We start from the raw sequence: 17,878 nt of genomic DNA, 5'->3' as shown, positions 1-17,878 counted from the left end.
GCAAATTTCGAGCCCCAAAACAATCGTCTCGGAGCTCTACGGGAGATGTTTCGTATCCCGCGATGCAAAAAGGAGTGCAACACGAGGACTTCCCTGGGGGTCACCCATCCTGGTACTACTCTGGCCCAAGCACGCTTAACTTCGGAGTTTTGATGGGATCCGGTGATTTAGTGCTGGCATTATCGCACCCGTTTCGCGTGCTTCGTCCCTCGCCTATGTTCACGTCGCGATCGGCGCATCAACGTCCGGAGCCTCTTGCCCGTCACTAAACCGTCGGCACTTTCTCGAACGTTCACGAAATCCCTATTGCAAGCTCTCTCCGAGCCCTAGCCCGACGACTGCGTATCGGTCACGGCAAGCACGTGCCGAAACCATCGGCACTTTCTAGAACGAACTCGGAATCGCAATTGCGACCCCATTCCGGAAAGCTCTCTCCGAGCCCCTCGATACTGACAGCGTAGTGGTCACGACAAAGTTCCAGCCCCAAAACAATCGTCTCGGAGCTCTACGGGCGATGTTTCGTATCCCGGGATGCAAAAAGGAGTGCAACACACGGACTTCCCAGGGGGTCACTCATCCTAGTACTACTCTGGCCCAAGCACGCTTAACTTCGGAGTTTTGATGGGATCCGGTGATTTAGTGTTGGCATTATCGCACCTATTTCGCGTGCTTCATCCCTCGCCTCTGTGCACATCGCGGTCGGCGTATCAACGTCCGGAACCTCTTGCCAGTCACGAAACCGTCGGCGCTTTCTCGAACGGTCTCGAAATCCCTATTGCAAGCTCTCTCCGAGCCCTAGCCCGACGACTGCGTATCGGTCACGGCAGGCACGTGCCGAAACCATCGGCACTTTCTAGAACGAACTCAGAATCGCTATTGCGACCCCAATCCGGAAAGCTCTCTCCGAGCCCCTCGATACTGACAGCATAGCTGTCACGGCAAATTTCGAGCCCCAAAACAATCGTCTCGGAGCTCTACGGGAGATGTTTTGTATCCCGCGATGCAAAAAGGAGTGCAACACGAGGACTTCCCAGGGGGTCACCCATCCTACTACTACTATGGCCCAAGCACGCTTAACTTCGGAGTTTTGACGGGATCCGGTGATTTAGTGCTGGCATTATCGCACCCGTTTCGCGTGCTTCGTCCCTCGCCTATGTTCACGTCGCGATCGGCGCATCAACGTCCGGAGCCTCTTGCCCGTCACTAAAACGTCGGCATTTTCTCGAACGTTCACGAAATCCCTATTGCAAGCTCTCTCCGAGCCCTAGCCCGACGACTGCGTATCGGTCACGGCAAGCACGTGCCGAAACCATCGGCACTTTCTAGAACGAACTCGGAATCGCTATTGCGACCCCAATCCGGAAAGCTCTCTCCGAGCCCCTCGATACTGACAGCGTAGCGATCACAGCAAATTTTGAGCCCCAAAACAATCGTCTCGGAGATCTACGGATGATGTTTCGTATCCCGGGATGCAAAAAGGAGTGCAACACGAGGACTTCCTAGGGGGTCACCCATCCTAGTACTACTCTGGCCCAAGCACGCTTAACTTCGGAGTTTTGATGGGATCCGGTGATTTAGTGTTGGCATTATCGCACCCATTTCGCGTGCTTCGTCCCTCGCCTATGTGCACGTCGCGGTCGGCGTATCAACGTCCGGAGCCTCTTGCCAGTCACGAAACCGTCGGCGCTTTCTCGAACGGTCTCGAAATCCCTATTGCAAGCTCTCTCCGAGCCCTAGCCCAACGACTGCGTATCGGTCACGGCAAGCACGTGCGGAAACCATCGGCACTTTCTAGAACGAACTCGGAATCGCTATTGCGACCCCAATCCGGAAAGCTCTCTCCGAGCCCCTCGATACTGACTGCGTAGCGGTCACAGCAAATTTCGAGCCCCAAAACAATCGTCTCGGAGCTCTACGGGAGATGTTTCGTATCCCGCGATGCAAAAAGGAGTGCAACACGAGGACTTCCCAGGGGGTCACCCATCCTAGTACTACTCTGTCCCAAGCACGCTTAACTTCGGAGTTTTGATGGGATCCGGTGATTTAGTGCTGGCATTATCGCACCCGTTTCGCATGCTTCGTCCCTCGCCTATGTTCACGTCGCGATCGGCGCATCAACGTCCGGAGCCTCTTGCCCGTCACTAAACCGTCGGCACTTTCTCGAACGTTCACGAAATCCCTATTGCAAGCTCTCTCCGAGCCCTACCCCGACGACTGCGTATCGGTCACGGCAAGCACGTGCCGAAACCATCGGCACTTTCTAGAACGAACTCGGAATCGCTATTGCGACCCCAATCCGGAAAGCTCTCTCCGAGCCCCTCGATACGGAGAGCGTAGCGGTCACAGCAAATTTCGAGCCCCAAAACAATCATCTCGGAGCTCTACGGATGATGTTTCGTATCCCGGGATGCAAAAAGGAGTGCAACACGAGGACTTCCCAGGGGATCACCCATCCTAGGACTACTCTAGCCCAAGCACGCTTAACTTCGGAGTTTTGATGGGATCCGGTGATTTAGTGCTGGCATTATCGCACCCGTTTCACGTGCTACGTCCCTCGCCTATGTTCACGTCGCGAACGGCGCATCAACGTCCGGAGCCTCTTGCCCGTCACTAAACCGTCGGCACTTTCTCGATCGTTCACGAAATCCCTATTGCAAGCTCTCTCCGAGCCCTAGCCCGACGACTGCGTATCGGTCACGGCAAGCACGTGCCGAAACCATCGGCACTTTCTAGAACGAACTCGGAATCGCTATTGCGACCCCAATCCGGAAAGCTCTCTCCGAGCCCCTCGATGCTGATAGCGTAGCGGTCACAGCAAATTTCGAGCCCCAAAACAATCGTCTCGGAGCTCTACGAATGATGTTTCGTATCCCGGGATGCAAAAAGGAGTGCAACACGAGGACTTCCCAGGGGGTCACCCATCCTAGTACTACTTTGGCCCAAGCACGCTTAACTTCGGAGTTTTGATGGGATCCGGTGATTTAGTGCTGGCATTATCGCACCCGTTTCGCGTGCTTCGTCCCTCGCCTATGTTCACGTCGCGATCGGCGCATCAACGTCCGGAGCCTCTTGCCCGTCACTAAACCGTCGGCACTTTCTCGAACGTTCACGAAATCCCTATTGCAAGCTCTCTCCGAGCCCTAGCCCGACGACTGCGTATCGGTCACGGCAAGCACGTGCCGAAACCATCGGCACTTTCTAGAACGAACTCGGAATCGCTTTTGCGACCCCAATCCGGAAAGCTCTCTCCGAGCCCCTCGATACTGACAGCGTAGCGATCACAGCAAATTTTGAGCCCCAAAACAATCGTCTCGGAGATCTACGGATGATGTTTCGTATCCCGGGATGCAAAAAGGAGTGCAACACGAGGACTTCCTAGGGGGTCACCCATCCTAGTACTACTCTGGCCCAAGCACGCTTAACTTCGGAGTTTTGATGGGATCCGGTGATTTAGTGTTGGCATTATCGCACCCATTTCGCGTGCTTCGTCCCTCGCCTATGTGCACGTCGTGGTCGGCGTATCAACGTCCGGAGCCTCTTGCCAGTCACGAAACCGTCGGCGCTTTCTCGAACGGTCTCGAAATCCCTATTGCAAGCTCTCTCCGAGCCCTAGCCCAACGACTGCGTATCGGTCACGACAAGCACGTGCGGAAACCATCGGCACTTTCTAGAACGATCTCGGAATCGCTATTGCGACCCCAATCCGGAAAGCTCTCTCCGAACCCCTCGATACTGACAGCGTAGCGGTCACGGCAAATTTCAAGCCCCAAAACAATCGTCTCGGAGCTCTACGGGAGATATTTCCTATCCCGCGATGCAAAAAGGAGTGCAACACGAGGACTTCCCAGGGGGTCACCCATCCTAGTACTACTCTGGCCCAAGCACGCTTAACTTCGGAGTTTTGATGGGATCCGGTGATTTAGTGCTGGCATTATCGCACCCGTTTCGCGTGCTTCGTCCCTCGCCTATGTTCACGTCGCGATCGGCGCATCAACGTCCAGAGCCTCTTGCCCGTCACTAAACCGTCGGCACTTTCTCGAACGTTCACGAAATTCCTATTGCAAGCTCTCTCTGAGCCCTAGCCCGACGACTGCGTATCGGTCACGGCAAGCACGTGCCGAAACCATCGGCACTTTCTAGAACGAACACGGAATCGCTATTGCGACCACAATCCGGAAAGCTCTCTCCGAGCCCCTCGATACTGACAGCGTAGTGGTCACAGCAAATTTCGAGCCCCAAAACAATCGTCTCGGAGCTCTACGGGAAATGTTTCGTATACCGGGATACAAAAAGGAGTGCAACACGAAGACTTCCTAGGGGGTCACCCATCCTAGTACTACTCTTGCCCAAGCACGCTTACCTTCGGAGTTTTGATGGGATCCGGTGATTTAGTGCTGGCATTATCGCACCCGTTTCGCTTGCTTCGTCCCTCGCCTATGTACACGTCGCAGTCGGCGCATCAACGTCCGGAGCCTCTTGCCCGTCACGAAACCGTCGGTGCTTTCTCGAACGGTCTCGAAATCCCTATTGCAAGCTCTCTCCGAGCCCTAGCCCGATGACTGCGTATCGGTCACGGCAAGCGTGTGCAGAAACCATCGGCACTTTCTAGAACGAACTCGAAATCGCTATTGCGACCCCAATCCGGAAAGCTCTCTCCGAGCCCCTCGATACTGACAGCGTAGCGGTCACGGTAAATTTCGAGCCCCAAAACAATCGTCTCGGAGCTCTACGGGAGATGTTTCGTATCCCGCGATGCAAAAAGGAGTGCAACACGAGGACTTCCCAGGGGGTCACACATCCTAGTACTACTCTGGCCCAAGCACGCTTAACTTCGGAGTTTTGATGGGATCCGGTGATTTAGTGCTGGCATTATCGCACCCGTTTCGCGTGCTTCGTCCCTCGCCTATGTTCACGTCGCGATCGGCGCATCAACGTCCGGAGCCTCTTGCCCGTCACTAAACCGTCGGCTCTTTCTCGAACGTTCACGAAATCCCTATTGCAAGCTCTCTCCGAGCCGTAGCCCGACGACTGCGTATCGGTCACGGCAAGCAGGTGCCGAAACCATCGGCACTTTCTAGAACGTAATCGGAATCGCTATTGCGACCCCAATCCGGAAAGCTCTCTCCGAGCCCCTCGATACTGACAGCGTAGCGGTCACAGCAAATTTCCAGCCCCAAAACAATCGTCTCGGAGCTCTACGGGAGATGTTTCGTATCCCGGGATGCAAAAAGGAGTGCAACACACGGACTTCCCAGGGGGTCACCCATCCTAGTACTACTCTGGCCCAAGCACGCTTAACTTCGGAGTTTTGATGGGATCTGGTGATTTAGTGCTGGCATTATCGCACCCATTTCGCGTGCTTCGTCCCTCGCCTATGTGCACGTCGCGGTCGGCGTATCAACGTCTGGAGCCTCTTGCCAGTCACGAAACCGTCGGCGCTTTCTCGAACGGTCTCGAAATCCCTATTGCAAGCTCTCTCCGAGCCCTAGCCCGACGACTGCGTATCGGTCACGGCAAGCACGTGCCGAAACCATCGGCACTTTCTAGAACGAACTCGGCATCGCTATTGCGACCCCAATCCGGAAAGCTCTCTCCGAGCCCCTCGATACTGACTGCGTAGCGGTCACGACAAATTTCGAGCCCCAAAACAATCGTCTCGGAGCTCTACGGGAGATGTTTCGTATCCCGTGATGCAAAAAGGAATGCAACACGAGGACTTCCCAGGGGGTCACCCATCCTAGTACTACTCCGGCCCAAGCACGCTTATCTTCGGAGTTTTAATAGGATCCGGTGATTTAGTGCTGGCATTATCGCACACGTTTCGCGTGCTTCGTCCCTCGCCTATGTTCGCGTCGCGATCGGCGCATCAACGTCCGGAGCCTCTTGCCCATCACTAAACCGTCGGCACTTTCTCGAACGTTCACGAAATCCCTATTGCGAGCTCTCTCCGAGCCCTAGCCCGACGACTGCGTATCGGTCACGGCAAGCACGTGCCGAAACCATCGGCACTTTCTAGAACGAACTCGGAATCGCTATTGCGACCCCAATCCGGAAAGCTCTCTCCGAGCCCCTCGATACTTACAGAGTAGCGGTCACGACAAATTTCCAGCCCCAAAACAATCGTCTCGGAGCTCTACGGGAGATGTTTCGTATCCCGGGATGCAAAAAGGAGTGCAACACACGGACTTCCCAGGGGGTCACCCATCCTAGTACTACTCTGGCCCAAGCACGCTTAACTTCGGAGTTTTGATGGGATCCGGTGATTTAGTGTTGGCATTATCGCACCCATTTCGCGTGCTTCGTCCCTCGCCTATGTGCACGTCGCGGTCGGTGTATCAACGTCCGGAGCCTCTTGCCAGTCACGAAACCGTCGGCGCTTTCTCGAACGGTCTCAAAATCCCTATTGCAAGATCTCTCCGAGCCCTAGCCCGACGACTGCGTTTCGGTCACGGCAAGCACGTGCCGAAACCATCGGCACTTTCTGGAACGAACTCGGAATCGCTTTTGCGACCCCAATCCGGAAAGCTCTCTCCGAGCCCCTCGATACTGACAGTGTAGCGGTCACAGCAAATTTCCAGCCCCAAAACAATCGTCTCGGAGCTCTACGGATGATGTTTCGTATCCCGGGATGCAAAAAGGAGTGCAACACGAGGACTTCCCAGGGGGTCACCCATCCTAGTACTACTCTGGCCCAAGCACGCTTAACTTCGGAGTTTTGATGGGATCCGGTGATTTAGTGCTGGCATTATCGCACCCGTTTCGCGTGCTTCGTCCCTTGCCTATGTTCACGTCGCGATCGGCGTATCAACGTCCGGAGCCTCTTGCCAGTCACGAAACCGTCGGCACTTTCTCGAACGGTCTCGAAATCCCTATTGCAAGCTCTCTCCGAGCCCTAGCCCAACGACTGCGTATCGGTCACGGCAAGTACGTGCCGAAACCATCGGCACTTTCTAGAACGAACTCGGAATCGCTATTGCGACCCCAATCCGGAAAGCTCTCTCCGAGCCCCTCGATACTGACAGCGTAGCGGTCATGGCAAATTTCGAGCCCCAAAACAATCGTCTCGGAGCTCTACGGGATGATGTTTCGTATCCCATGATGCAAAAAGGAGTGCAACACGAGGACTTCCCTGGGGGTCACCCATCCTAGTACTACTCTGGCCCAAGCACGCTTAACTTCGGAGTTTTGATGGGATCCGGTGATTTAGTGCTGGCATTATCGCACCCGTTTCGCGTGCTTCGTCCCTCGCCTATGTTCACGTCGCGATCGGCGCATCAACGTCCGGAGCCTCTTGCCCGTCACTAAACCGTCGGCACTTTCTCGAACGTTCACGAAATCCCTATTGCAAGCTCTCTCCGAGCCCTAGCCCAACGACTGCGTATCGGTCACGGCAAGCACGTGCCGAAACCATCGGCACTTTCTAGAACGAACTCGGAATCGCTATTTCGACCCCAATCCGGAAAGCTCTCTCCGAGCCCCTCGATACTGACAGCGTAGCGGTCATGGCAAATTTCGAGCCCCAAAACAATCGTCTCGGAGCTCTACCGGATGATGTTTCGTATCCCGCGATGCAAAAAGGAGTGCAACACGAGGACTTCCCTGGGGGTCACCCATCCTAGTACTACTCTGGCCCAAGCACGCTTAACTTCGGAGTTTTGATGGGATCCGGTGATTTAGTGCTGGCATTATCGCACCCTTTTCGCGTGCTTCGTCCCTCGCCTATGTTCACGTCGCGATCGGCGCATCAACGTCCGGAGCCTCTTGCCCGTCACTAAACCGTCGGCACTTTCTCGAACGTTCACGAAATCCCTATTGCAAGCTCTCTCCGAGCCGTAGCCCGACGACTGCGTATCGGTCACGGCAAGCACGTGCCGAAACCATCGGCACTTTCTAGAACGTAATCGGAATCGCTATTGCGACCCCAATCCGGAAAGCTCTCTCCGAGCCCCTCGATACTGACAGCGTAGCGGTCACAGCAAATTTCCAGCCCCAAAACAATCGTCTCGGAGCTCTACGGGAGATGTTTCGTATCCCGGGATGCAAAAAGGAGTGCAACACACGGACTTCCCAGGGGGTCACCCATCCTAGTACTACTCTGGCCCAAGCACGCTTAACTTCGGAGTTTTGATGGGATCTGGTGATTTAGTGCTGGCATTATCGCACCCATTTCGCGTGCTTCGTCCCTCGCCTATGTGCACGTCGCGGTCGGCGTATCAACGTCTGGAGCCTCTTGCCAGTCACGAAACCGTCGGCGCTTTCTTGAACGGTCTCGAAATCCCTATTGCAAGCTCTCTCCGAGCCCTAGCCCGACGACTGCGTATCGGTCACGGCAAGCACGTGCCGAAACCATCGGCACTTTCTAGAACGAACTCGGCATCGCTATTGCGACCCCAATCCGGAAAGCTCTCTCCGAGCCCCTCGATACTGACAGCGTAGCGGTCATGGCAAATTTCGAGCCCCAAAACAATCATCTCGGAGCTCTACGGATGATGTTTCGTATCCCGGGATGCAAAAAGGAGTGCAACACGAGGACTTCCCAGGGGGTCACCCATCCTAGTACTACTCTAGCCCAAGCACGCTTAACTTCGGAGTTTTGATGGGATCCAGTGATTTAGTGCTGGCATAATCGCACCCATTTCGCGTGCTTCGTCCCTCGCCTATGTGCACGTCGCGGTCGGCGCATCAACGTCCGGAGCCTCTTGCCCGTCACGAAACCGTCGGCGCTTTCTCGAACGGTCTCGAAATCCCTATTGCAAGCTCTCTCCGAGCCCTAGCCCGATAACTGCGTATCGGTCACGGCAAGCGCGTGCAGAATCCATCGGCACTTTTTAGAACGAACTCGGAATCACTATTGCGACCCCAATCCGGAAAGCTCTCTCCGAGCCCCTCGATACTGACAGCGCAGCGGTCACGGCAAATTTCGAGCCCCAAAACAATCGTCTCGGAGCTCTACGGGAGATGTTTCGTATCCCGCGATGCAAAAAGGAGTGCAACACGAGGACTTCCCAGGGGGTCACCCATCCTAGTACTACTCTGGCCTCAGCACGCTTAACTTGGGAGTTTTGATGGGATCCGGTGATTTAGTGCTGGCATTATCGCACCCATTTCGCGTGCTTCGTCCCTCACCTATGTTCACGTCGCGATCGGTGCATCAACGTCCGGAGCCTCTTGCCCGTCACGAAACCGTCGGCACTTTCTCGAACGTTCACGAAATCCCTATTCCAAGCTCTCTCCGAGCCCTCGCCCGACGACTGCGTATCGGTCACCGCAAGCACGTGCCGAAACCATCGGCACTTTCTAGAACGAACTCGGAATCGCTATTGCGACCCCAATCCGGAAAGCTCTCTCCGAGCCCCTCGATACTGACAGCGTAGCTATCACAGCAAATTTCGAGCCCCAAAACAATCGTCTCGGAGCTCTACGGGAGATGTTTCGTATCCCGGGATGCAAAAAGGAGTGCAACACGAGGACTTCCCAGGGGGTCACCCATCCTAGTACTACTCTGGCCCAAGCACGCTTAACTTCGGAGTTTTGATGGGATCCGGTGATTTAGTGCTGGCATTATCGCACCCGTTTCGCATGCTTCGTCCCTCGCCTATGTTCACGTCGCGATCGGCGTATCAACGTCCGGAGCCTCTTGCCAGTCACGAAACCGTCGGCGCTTTCTCGAACGGTCTCGAAATCCCTATTGCAAGCTCTCTCCGAGCCCTAGCACAACGACTGCGTATCGGTCACGGCAAGCACGTGCCGAAACCATCGGCACTATCTAGAACGAACTCGGAATCGCTATTGCGACCCCAATCCGGAAAGCTCTCTCCGAGCCCCTCGATACTGACATCGTAGCGGTCATGGCAAATTTCGAGCCCCAAAACAATCGTCTCGGAGCTCTACGGGAGATGTTTCGTATCCCGCGATGCAAAAAGGAGTGCAACACGAGGACTTCCCTGGGGGTCACCCATCCTAGTACTACTCTGGCCCAAGCACGCTTAACTTCGGAGTTTTGATGGGATCCGGTGATTTAGTGCTGGCATTATCGCACCCGTTTCGCGTGTTTCATCCCTCGCCTATGTTCACGTCGCGATCGGCGCATCAACGTCCGGAGCTTCTTGCCCGTCACTAAACCGTCGGCACTTTCTCGAACGTTCACGAAATCCCTATTGCAAGCTCTCTCCGAGCCCTAGCCCAACGACTGCGTATCGGTCACGGCAAGCACGTGCCGAAACCATCGGCACTTTCTAGAACGAACTCGGAATCGCTATTGCGACCCCAATCCGGAAAGCTCTCTCCGAGCCCCTCGATACTGACAGCGTAGCGGTCACAGCAAATTTCCAGCCCCAAAACAATCGTCTCGGAGCTCTACGGATGAAGTTTCGTATCCCTGGATGCAAAAAGGAGTGCAACACGAGGACTTCCCAGGGGATCACCCATCCTAGGACTACTCTGGCCCAAGCACGCTTAACTTCGGAGTTTTGATGGGATCCGGTGATTTAGTGCTGGCATTATCGCACCCGTTTCACATGCTACGTCCCTCGCCTATGTTCACGTCGCGATCGGCGCATCAACGTCCGGAGCCTCTTGCCCGTCACTAAACCGTCGGCACTTTCTCGAACGTTCACGAAATCCCTATTGCAAGCTCTCTCCGAGCCCTAGCCCGACGACTGCGTATCTGTCACGGCAAGCACGTGCCGAAACCATCGGCACTTTCTAGAACGAACTCGGAATCGCTATTGCGACCCAAATCCGGAAAGCTCTCTCCGAGCCCCTCGATACTGACAGCGTAGCGGTCACAGCAAATTTCCAGCCCCAAAACAATCGTCTCGGAGCTCTACGGATGATGTTTCGTATCCCGGGATGCAAAAAGGAGTGCAACACGAGGACTTCCCAGGGGATCACCCATCCTAGGACTACTCTGGCCCAAGCACGCTTAACTTCGGAGTTTTGATGGGATCCGGTGATTTAGTGCGGGCATTATCGCACCCGTTTCGCGTGCTTCGTCCCTCGCCTATGTTCACGTCGCGATCGGCGCATCAACGACCGGAGTCTCTTGCCCGTCACTAAACCGTCGGCACTTTCTCGAACGTTCACGAAATCCCTATTGCAAGCTCTCTCCGAGCCCTAGCCCGACGACTGCGTATCGGTCACGGCAAGCACGTGCCGAAACCATCGGCACTTTCTAGAACGAAATCGGAATCGCTATTGTGACCCCAATCCGGAAAGCTCTCTCCGAGCCCCTCGATACTGACAGCGTAGCGGTCACAGCAAATTTCCAGCCCCAAAACAATCGTCTCGGAGCTCTACGGGAGATGTTTCGTATCCCGGGATGCAAAAAGGAGTGCAACACACGGACTTCCCAGGGGGTCACCCATCCTAGTACTACTCTGGCCCAAGCACGCTTAACATCGGAGTTTTGATGGGATCCGGTGATTTTGTGCTGGCATTATCGCACCCATTTCGCGTGCTTCGTCCCTCGCCTATGTGCACGTCGCGGTCGGCGTATCAACGTCTGGAGCCTCTTGCCAGTCACGAAACCGTCGGCGCTTTCTCGAACGGTCTCGAAATCCCTATTGCAAGCTCTCTCCGAGCCCTAGCCCGACGACTGCGTATCGGTCACGGCAAGCACGTGCCGAAACCATCGGCACTTTCTAGAACGAAATCGGAATCGCTATTGTGACCCCAATCCGGAAAGCTCTCTCCGAGCCCCTCGATACTGACAGCGTAGCGGTCACAGCAAATTTCCAGCCCCAAAACAATCGTCTCGGAGCTCTACGGGAGATGTTTCGTATCCCGGGATGCAAAAAGGAGTGCAACACACGGACTTCCCAGGGGGTCACCCATCCTAGTACTACTCTGGCCCAAGCACGCTTAACTTCGGAGTTTTGATGGGATCCGGTGATTTTGTGCTGGCATTATCGCACCCATTTCGCGTGCTTCGTCCCTCGCCTATGTGCACGTCGCGGTCGGCGTATCAACGTCTGGAGCCTCTTGCCCGTCACTAAACCGTCGGCACTTTCTCGATCGTTCACGAAATCCCTATTGCAAGCTCTCTCCGAGCCCTAGCCCGACGACTGCGTATCGGTCACGGCAAGCACGTGCCGAAACCATCGGCACTTTCTAGAACGAACTCGGAATCGCTATTGCGACCCCAATCCGGAAAGCTCTCTCCGAGCCCCTCGATGCTGATAGCGTAGCGGTCACAGCAAATTTCGAGCCCCAAAACAATCGTCTCGGAGCTCTACGGATGATGTTTCGTATCCCGGGATGCAAAAAGGAGTGCAACACGAGGACTTCCCAGGGGGTCACCCATCCTAGTACTACTTTGGCCCAAGCACGCTTAACTTCGGAGTTTTGATGGGATCCGGTGATTTAGTGCTGGCATTATCGCACCCGTTTCGCGTGCTTCGTCCCTCGCCTATGTTCACGTCGCGATCGGCGCATCAACGTCCGGAGCCTCTTGCCCGTCACTAAACCGTCGGCACTTTCTCGAACGTTCACGAAATCCCTATTGCAAGCTCTCTCCGAGCCCTAGCCCGACGACTGCGTATCGGTCACGGCAAGCACGTGCCGAAACCATCGGCACTTTCTAGAACGAACTCGGAATCGCTTTTGCGACCCCAATCCGGAAAGCTCTCTCCGAGCCCCTCGATACTGACAGCGTAGCGATCACAGCAAATTTTGAGCCCCAAAACAATCGTCTCGGAGATCTACGGATGATGTTTCGTATCCCGGGATGCAAAAAGGAGTGCAACACGAGGACTTCCTAGGGGGTCACCCATCCTAGTACGACTCTGGCCCAAGCACGCTTAACTTCGGAGTTTTGATGGGATCCGGTGATTTAGTGTTGGCATTATCGCACCCATTTCGCGTGCTTCGTCCCTCGCCTATGTGCACGTCGCGGTCGGCGTATCAACGTCCGGAGCCTCTTGCCAGTCACGAAACCGTCGGCGCTTTCTCGAACGGTCTCGAAATCCCTATTGCAAGCTCTCTCCGAGCCCTAGCCCGACGACTACGTATCGGTCACGGCAAGCACGTGCCGAAACCATCGGCACTTTCTAGAACGAACTCGGAATCGCTATTGCGACCCCAATCCGGAAAGCTCTCTCCGAGCCCCTCGATACTGACAGCGTAGCGATCATGGCAAATTTCGAGCCCCAAAACAATCGTCTCGGAGCTCTACGGGAGATGTTTCGTATCCCGCGATGCAAAAAGGAGTGCAACACGAGGACTTCCCTGGGGGTCACCCATCCTAGTACTACTCTGGCCCAAGCACGCTTAACTTCGGAGTTTTGATAGGATCCGGTGATTTAGTGCTAGCATTATCGCACCCGTTTCGCGTGCTTCGTCCCTCGCCTATGTGCACGTCGCGGTCGGCGTATCAACGTCCGGAGCCTCTTGCCAGTCACGAAACCGTCGGCGCTTTCTCGAACGGTCCCGAAATCCCTATTGCAAGCTCTCTCCGAGCCCTAGCCCGACGACTACGTATCGGTCACGGCAAGCACGTGCCGAAACCATCGGCACTTTCTAGAACGAACTCGGAATCGCTATTGCGACCCCAATCCGGAAAGCTCTCTCCGAGCCCCTCGATACTGACATCGTAGCGGTCATGGCAAATTTCGAGCCCCAAAACAATCGTCTCGGAGCTCTACGGGAGATGTTTCGTATCCCGCGATGCAAAAAGGAGTGCAACACGAGGACTTCCCTGGGGGTCACCCATCCTAGTACTACTCTGGCCCAAGCACGCTTAACTTCGGAGTTTTGATGGGATCCGGTGATTTAGTGCTGGCATTATCGCACCCGTTTCGCGTGTTTCATCCCTCGCCTATGTTCACGTCGCGATCGGCGCATCAACGTCCGGAGCTTCTTGCCCGTCACTAAACCGTCGGCACTTTCTCGAACGTTCACGAAATCCCTATTGCAAGCTCTCTCCGAGCCCTAGCCCAACGACTGCGTATCGGTCACGGCAAGCACGTGCCGAAACCATCGGCACTTTCTAGAACGAACTCGGAATCGCTATTGCGACCCCAATCCGGAAAGCTCTCTCCGAGCCCCTCGATACTGACAGCGTAGCGGTCACAGCAAATTTCCAGCCCCAAAACAATCGTCTCGGAGCTCTACGGATGAAGTTTCGTATCCCGGGATGCAAAAAGGAGTGCAACACGAGGACTTCCCAGGGGATCACCCATCCTAGGACTACTCTGGCCCAAGCACGCTTAACTTCGGAGTTTTGATGGGATCCGGTGATTTAGTGCTGGCATTATCGCACCCGTTTCACATGCTACGTCCCTCGCCTATGTTCACGTCGCGATCGGCGCATCAACGTCCGGAGCCTCTTGCCCGTCACTAAACCGTCGGCACTTTCTCGAACGTTCACGAAATCCCTATTGCAAGCTCTCTCCGAGCCGTAGCCCGACGACTGCGTATCGGTCACGGCAAGCACGTGCCGAAACCATCGGCACTTTCTAGAACGAACTCGGAATCGCTATTGCGACCCCAATCCGGAAAGCTCTCTCCGAGCCCCTCGATACTGACAGCGTAGCGGTCACAGCAAATTTCCAGCCCCAAAACAATCGTCTCGGAGCTCTACGGATGAAGTTTCGTATCCCGGGATGCAAAAAGGAGTGCAACACGAGGACTTCCCAGGGGATCACCCATCCTAGGACTACTCTGGCCCAAGCACGCTTAACTTCGGAGTTTTGATGGGATCCGGTGATTTAGTGCTGGCATTATCGCACCCGTTTCACATGCTACGTCCCTCGCCTATGTTCACGTCGCGATCGGCGCATCAACGTCCGGAGCCTCTTGCCCGTCACTAAACCGTCGGCACTTTCTCGAACGTTCACGAAATCCCTATTGCAAGCTCTCTCCGAGCCCTAGCCCGACGACTGCGTATCGGTCACGGCAAGCACGTGCCGAAACCATCGGCACTTTCTAGAACGAACTCGGAATCGCTATTGCGACCCAAATCCGGAAAGCTCTCTCCGAGCCCCTCGATACTGACAGCGTAGCGGTCACAGCAAATTTCCAGCCCCAAAACAATCGTCTCGGAGCTCTACGGATGATGTTTCGTATCCCGGGATGCAAAAAGGAGTGCAACACGAGGACTTCCCAGGGGATCACCCATCCTAGGACTACTCTGGCCCAAGCACGCTTAACTTCGGAGTTTTGATGGGATCCGGTGATTTAGTGCGGGCATTATCGCACCCGTTTCGCGTGCTTCGTCCCTCGCCTATGTTCACGTCGCGATCGGCGCATCAACGACCGGAGTCTCTTGCCCGTCACTAAACCGTCGGCACTTTCTCGAACGTTCACGAAATCCCTATTGCAAGCTCTCTCCGAGCCCTAGCCCGACGACTGCGTATCGGTCACGGCAAGCACGTGCCGAAACCATCGGCACTTTCTAGAACGAAATCGGAATCGCTATTGTGACCCCAATCCGGAAAGCTCTCTCCGAGCCCCTCGATACTGACAGCGTAGCGGTCACAGCAAATTTCCAGCCCCAAAACAATCGTCTCGGAGCTCTACGGGAGATGTTTCGTATCCCGGGATGCAAAAAGGAGTGCAACACACGGACTTCCCAGGGGGTCACCCATCCTAGTACTACTCTGGCCCAAGCACGCTTAACTTCGGAGTTTTGATGGGATCCGGTGATTTTGTGCTGGCATTATCGCACCCATTTCGCGTGCTTCGTCCCTCGCCTATGTGCACGTCGCGGTCGGCGTATCAACGTCTGGAGCCTCTTGCCAGTCACGAAACCGTCGGCGCTTTCTCGAACGGTCTCGAAATCCCTATTGCAAGCTCTCTCCGAGCCCTAGCCCGACGACTACGTATCGGTCACGGCAAGCACGTGCCGAAACCATCGGCACTTTCTAGAACGAACTCGGAATCGCTATTGCGACCCCAATCCGGAAAGCTCTCTCCGAGCCCCTCGATACTAACAGCGTAGCGGTCACGGCAAATTTCGAGCCCCAAAACAATCGTCTCGGAGCTCTACGGGAGATGTTTCGTATCCCGCGATGCAAAAAGGAGTGCAACACGAGGACTTCCCTGGGGGTCACCCATCCTAGTACTACTCTGGCCCAAGCACGCTTAACTTCGGAGTTTTGATGGGATCCGGTGATTTAGTGCTGGCATTATCGCACCCGTTTCGCGTGCTTCGTTCCTCGCCTATGTTCACGTCGCGATCGGCGCATCAACGTCCGGAGCCTCTTGCCCGTCACTAAACCGTCGGCACTTTCTCGAACGTTCACGAAATCCCTATTGCAAGCTCTCTCCGAGCCCTTGCCCGACGACTGCGTATCGGTCACGGCAAGCACGTGCCGAAACCATCGGCACTTTCTAGAACGAACTCGGAATCGCAATTGCGACCCCAATCCGGAAAGCTCTCTCCGAGCCCCTCGATACTGACAGCGTAGTGGTCACGACAAAGTTCCAGCCCCAAAACAATCATCTCGGAGCTCTACGGGCGATGTTTCGTATCCCGGGATGCAAAAAGGAGTGCAACACACGGACTTCCCAGGGGGTCACTCATCCTAGTACTACTCTGGCCCAAGCACGCTTAACTTCGGAGTTTTGATGGGATCCGGTGATTTAGTGTTGGCATTATCGCACCTATTTCGCGTGCTTCATCCCTCGCCTCTGTGCACGTCGCGGTCGGCGTATCAACGTCCGGAACCTCTTGCCAGTCACGAAACCGTCGGTGCTTTCTCGAACGGTCTCGAAATCCCTATTGCAAGCTCTCTCCGAGCCCTAGCCCGACGACTGCGTATCGGTCATGGCAAGCACGTGCCGAAACCATCGGCACTTTCTAGAACGAACTCAGAATCGCTATTGCGATCCCAATCCGGAAAGCTCTCTCCGAGCCCCTCGATACTGACAGCGTAGCTGTCACGGCAAATTTCGAGCCCCAAAACAATCGTCTCGGAGCTCTACGGGAGATGTTTTGTATCCCGCGATGCAAAAAGGAGTGCAACACGAGGACTTCCCAGGGGGTCACCCATCCTACTACTACTCTGGCCCAAGCACGCTTAACTTCGGAGTTTTGACGGGATCCGGTGATTTAGTGCTGGCATTATCGCACCCGTTTCGCGTGCTTCGTCCCTCGCCTATGTTCACGTCGCGATCGGCGCATCAACGTCCGGAGCCTCTTGCCCGTCACTAAACCGTCGGCACTTTCTCGAACGTTCACGAAATCCCTATTGCAAGCTCTCTCCGAGCCCTAGCCCGACGACTGCGTATCGGTCACGGCAAGCACGTGCCAAAACCATCGGCACTTTCTAGAACGAACTCGGAATCGCTATTGCGACCCCAATCCGGAAAGCTCTCTCCGAGCCCCTCGATAATGACAGCGTAGCGATCACAGCAAATTTTGAGCCCCAAAACAATCGTCTCGGAGATCTACGGATGATGTTTCGTATCCCGGGATGCAAAAAGGAGTGCAACACGAGGACTTCCTAGGGGGACACCCATCCTAGTACTACTCTGGCCCAAGCACGCTTAACTTCGGAGTTTTGATGGGATCCGGTGATTTAGTGTTGGCATTATCGCACCCATTTAGCGTGCTTCGTCCCTCGCCTATGTGCACGTCGCGGTCGGCGTATCAACGTCCGGAGCCTCTTGCCAGTCACGAAACCGTCGGCGCTTTCTCGAACGGTCTCGAAATCCCTATTGCAAGCTCTCTCCGAGCCCTAGCCCAACGACTGCGTATCGGTCACGGCAAGCACGTGCGGAAACCATCGGCACTTTCTAGAACGAACTCGGAATCACTATTGCGACCCCAATCCGGAAAGCTCTCTCCGAGCCCCTCGATACTGACTGCGTAGCGGTCACGGCAAATTTCGAGCCCCAAAACAATCGTCTCGGAGCTCTACGGGAGATGTTTCGT

At 55.2% G+C, this 17,878-nt stretch overlaps 36 non-coding genes and 2 pseudogenes across 36 annotated transcripts; all 38 read right to left on the bottom strand.

Annotated features, from left to right (window-relative positions):
• Positions 1–71: 71 nt before the first annotated feature.
• LOC135603427 (5S ribosomal RNA) lies at positions 72–190 on the bottom strand. The gene has a single exon (XR_010484114.1). It is a non-coding gene; the product is annotated as a 5S ribosomal RNA (ribosomal RNA).
• A 350-nt stretch (positions 191–540) lies between these two features.
• LOC135601748 (5S ribosomal RNA) lies at positions 541–659 on the bottom strand (annotated as a pseudogene).
• Positions 660–1,009: 350 nt separating this feature from the next.
• Positions 1,010–1,128, bottom strand: LOC135600922 (5S ribosomal RNA). Its single transcript, XR_010483232.1, has one exon. It is a non-coding gene; the product is annotated as a 5S ribosomal RNA (ribosomal RNA).
• Positions 1,129–1,478: 350 nt separating this feature from the next.
• On the bottom strand, positions 1,479–1,597 carry LOC135600308 (5S ribosomal RNA). The gene has a single exon (XR_010482633.1). It is a non-coding gene; the product is annotated as a 5S ribosomal RNA (ribosomal RNA).
• Positions 1,598–1,947: 350 nt separating this feature from the next.
• Positions 1,948–2,066, bottom strand: LOC135599947 (5S ribosomal RNA). The gene has a single exon (XR_010482284.1). It is a non-coding gene; the product is annotated as a 5S ribosomal RNA (ribosomal RNA).
• Positions 2,067–2,416: 350 nt separating this feature from the next.
• Positions 2,417–2,535, bottom strand: LOC135600225 (5S ribosomal RNA). Its single transcript, XR_010482552.1, has one exon. It is a non-coding gene; the product is annotated as a 5S ribosomal RNA (ribosomal RNA).
• A 350-nt stretch (positions 2,536–2,885) lies between these two features.
• LOC135599631 (5S ribosomal RNA) lies at positions 2,886–3,004 on the bottom strand. The gene has a single exon (XR_010481978.1). It is a non-coding gene; the product is annotated as a 5S ribosomal RNA (ribosomal RNA).
• A 350-nt stretch (positions 3,005–3,354) lies between these two features.
• LOC135600307 (5S ribosomal RNA) lies at positions 3,355–3,473 on the bottom strand. Its single transcript, XR_010482632.1, has one exon. It is a non-coding gene; the product is annotated as a 5S ribosomal RNA (ribosomal RNA).
• Positions 3,474–3,823: 350 nt separating this feature from the next.
• LOC135600495 (5S ribosomal RNA) lies at positions 3,824–3,942 on the bottom strand. The gene has a single exon (XR_010482816.1). It is a non-coding gene; the product is annotated as a 5S ribosomal RNA (ribosomal RNA).
• Positions 3,943–4,292: 350 nt separating this feature from the next.
• Positions 4,293–4,411, bottom strand: LOC135604549 (5S ribosomal RNA). The gene has a single exon (XR_010484237.1). It is a non-coding gene; the product is annotated as a 5S ribosomal RNA (ribosomal RNA).
• Positions 4,412–4,761: 350 nt separating this feature from the next.
• LOC135599939 (5S ribosomal RNA) lies at positions 4,762–4,880 on the bottom strand. The gene has a single exon (XR_010482276.1). It is a non-coding gene; the product is annotated as a 5S ribosomal RNA (ribosomal RNA).
• A 350-nt stretch (positions 4,881–5,230) lies between these two features.
• On the bottom strand, positions 5,231–5,349 carry LOC135604343 (5S ribosomal RNA). The gene has a single exon (XR_010484217.1). It is a non-coding gene; the product is annotated as a 5S ribosomal RNA (ribosomal RNA).
• A 350-nt stretch (positions 5,350–5,699) lies between these two features.
• Positions 5,700–5,818, bottom strand: LOC135600051 (5S ribosomal RNA). Its single transcript, XR_010482385.1, has one exon. It is a non-coding gene; the product is annotated as a 5S ribosomal RNA (ribosomal RNA).
• Positions 5,819–6,168: 350 nt separating this feature from the next.
• On the bottom strand, positions 6,169–6,287 carry LOC135599793 (5S ribosomal RNA). Its single transcript, XR_010482136.1, has one exon. It is a non-coding gene; the product is annotated as a 5S ribosomal RNA (ribosomal RNA).
• Positions 6,288–6,637: 350 nt separating this feature from the next.
• Positions 6,638–6,756, bottom strand: LOC135600484 (5S ribosomal RNA). The gene has a single exon (XR_010482805.1). It is a non-coding gene; the product is annotated as a 5S ribosomal RNA (ribosomal RNA).
• Positions 6,757–7,107: 351 nt separating this feature from the next.
• Positions 7,108–7,226, bottom strand: LOC135602462 (5S ribosomal RNA). The gene has a single exon (XR_010483986.1). It is a non-coding gene; the product is annotated as a 5S ribosomal RNA (ribosomal RNA).
• Positions 7,227–7,577: 351 nt separating this feature from the next.
• LOC135602451 (5S ribosomal RNA) lies at positions 7,578–7,696 on the bottom strand. Its single transcript, XR_010483985.1, has one exon. It is a non-coding gene; the product is annotated as a 5S ribosomal RNA (ribosomal RNA).
• A 350-nt stretch (positions 7,697–8,046) lies between these two features.
• On the bottom strand, positions 8,047–8,165 carry LOC135604331 (5S ribosomal RNA). The gene has a single exon (XR_010484216.1). It is a non-coding gene; the product is annotated as a 5S ribosomal RNA (ribosomal RNA).
• Positions 8,166–8,515: 350 nt separating this feature from the next.
• LOC135601220 (5S ribosomal RNA) lies at positions 8,516–8,634 on the bottom strand. Its single transcript, XR_010483520.1, has one exon. It is a non-coding gene; the product is annotated as a 5S ribosomal RNA (ribosomal RNA).
• Positions 8,635–8,984: 350 nt separating this feature from the next.
• Positions 8,985–9,103, bottom strand: LOC135601286 (5S ribosomal RNA). Its single transcript, XR_010483584.1, has one exon. It is a non-coding gene; the product is annotated as a 5S ribosomal RNA (ribosomal RNA).
• A 350-nt stretch (positions 9,104–9,453) lies between these two features.
• Positions 9,454–9,572, bottom strand: LOC135600473 (5S ribosomal RNA). The gene has a single exon (XR_010482794.1). It is a non-coding gene; the product is annotated as a 5S ribosomal RNA (ribosomal RNA).
• A 350-nt stretch (positions 9,573–9,922) lies between these two features.
• On the bottom strand, positions 9,923–10,041 carry LOC135602440 (5S ribosomal RNA). Its single transcript, XR_010483984.1, has one exon. It is a non-coding gene; the product is annotated as a 5S ribosomal RNA (ribosomal RNA).
• Positions 10,042–10,391: 350 nt separating this feature from the next.
• On the bottom strand, positions 10,392–10,510 carry LOC135600355 (5S ribosomal RNA). The gene has a single exon (XR_010482678.1). It is a non-coding gene; the product is annotated as a 5S ribosomal RNA (ribosomal RNA).
• Positions 10,511–10,860: 350 nt separating this feature from the next.
• Positions 10,861–10,979, bottom strand: LOC135600729 (5S ribosomal RNA). Its single transcript, XR_010483043.1, has one exon. It is a non-coding gene; the product is annotated as a 5S ribosomal RNA (ribosomal RNA).
• A 350-nt stretch (positions 10,980–11,329) lies between these two features.
• Positions 11,330–11,448, bottom strand: LOC135599825 (5S ribosomal RNA). Its single transcript, XR_010482168.1, has one exon. It is a non-coding gene; the product is annotated as a 5S ribosomal RNA (ribosomal RNA).
• Positions 11,449–11,798: 350 nt separating this feature from the next.
• Positions 11,799–11,917, bottom strand: LOC135602057 (5S ribosomal RNA). Its single transcript, XR_010483947.1, has one exon. It is a non-coding gene; the product is annotated as a 5S ribosomal RNA (ribosomal RNA).
• Positions 11,918–12,267: 350 nt separating this feature from the next.
• LOC135599630 (5S ribosomal RNA) lies at positions 12,268–12,386 on the bottom strand. The gene has a single exon (XR_010481977.1). It is a non-coding gene; the product is annotated as a 5S ribosomal RNA (ribosomal RNA).
• A 350-nt stretch (positions 12,387–12,736) lies between these two features.
• On the bottom strand, positions 12,737–12,855 carry LOC135601020 (5S ribosomal RNA). The gene has a single exon (XR_010483326.1). It is a non-coding gene; the product is annotated as a 5S ribosomal RNA (ribosomal RNA).
• A 350-nt stretch (positions 12,856–13,205) lies between these two features.
• On the bottom strand, positions 13,206–13,324 carry LOC135600645 (5S ribosomal RNA). Its single transcript, XR_010482963.1, has one exon. It is a non-coding gene; the product is annotated as a 5S ribosomal RNA (ribosomal RNA).
• A 350-nt stretch (positions 13,325–13,674) lies between these two features.
• On the bottom strand, positions 13,675–13,793 carry LOC135602427 (5S ribosomal RNA). The gene has a single exon (XR_010483983.1). It is a non-coding gene; the product is annotated as a 5S ribosomal RNA (ribosomal RNA).
• A 350-nt stretch (positions 13,794–14,143) lies between these two features.
• Positions 14,144–14,262, bottom strand: LOC135600354 (5S ribosomal RNA). The gene has a single exon (XR_010482677.1). It is a non-coding gene; the product is annotated as a 5S ribosomal RNA (ribosomal RNA).
• Positions 14,263–14,612: 350 nt separating this feature from the next.
• LOC135600353 (5S ribosomal RNA) lies at positions 14,613–14,731 on the bottom strand. The gene has a single exon (XR_010482676.1). It is a non-coding gene; the product is annotated as a 5S ribosomal RNA (ribosomal RNA).
• Positions 14,732–15,081: 350 nt separating this feature from the next.
• LOC135600728 (5S ribosomal RNA) lies at positions 15,082–15,200 on the bottom strand. The gene has a single exon (XR_010483042.1). It is a non-coding gene; the product is annotated as a 5S ribosomal RNA (ribosomal RNA).
• A 350-nt stretch (positions 15,201–15,550) lies between these two features.
• Positions 15,551–15,669, bottom strand: LOC135602046 (5S ribosomal RNA). Its single transcript, XR_010483946.1, has one exon. It is a non-coding gene; the product is annotated as a 5S ribosomal RNA (ribosomal RNA).
• Positions 15,670–16,019: 350 nt separating this feature from the next.
• LOC135602416 (5S ribosomal RNA) lies at positions 16,020–16,138 on the bottom strand. Its single transcript, XR_010483982.1, has one exon. It is a non-coding gene; the product is annotated as a 5S ribosomal RNA (ribosomal RNA).
• A 350-nt stretch (positions 16,139–16,488) lies between these two features.
• Positions 16,489–16,607, bottom strand: LOC135601747 (5S ribosomal RNA; annotated as a pseudogene).
• A 350-nt stretch (positions 16,608–16,957) lies between these two features.
• Positions 16,958–17,076, bottom strand: LOC135599684 (5S ribosomal RNA). Its single transcript, XR_010482030.1, has one exon. It is a non-coding gene; the product is annotated as a 5S ribosomal RNA (ribosomal RNA).
• A 350-nt stretch (positions 17,077–17,426) lies between these two features.
• On the bottom strand, positions 17,427–17,545 carry LOC135600804 (5S ribosomal RNA). Its single transcript, XR_010483118.1, has one exon. It is a non-coding gene; the product is annotated as a 5S ribosomal RNA (ribosomal RNA).
• Positions 17,546–17,878: the final 333 nt, after the last annotated feature.

Source organism: Musa acuminata, chromosome BXJ2-1 (genome assembly GCF_036884655.1).
Source record: "Musa acuminata AAA Group cultivar baxijiao chromosome BXJ2-1, Cavendish_Baxijiao_AAA, whole genome shotgun sequence".
Taxonomy (NCBI): domain Eukaryota; kingdom Viridiplantae; phylum Streptophyta; class Magnoliopsida; order Zingiberales; family Musaceae; genus Musa; species Musa acuminata.
This window is presented reverse-complemented; position numbering and strand designations above follow the sequence as displayed.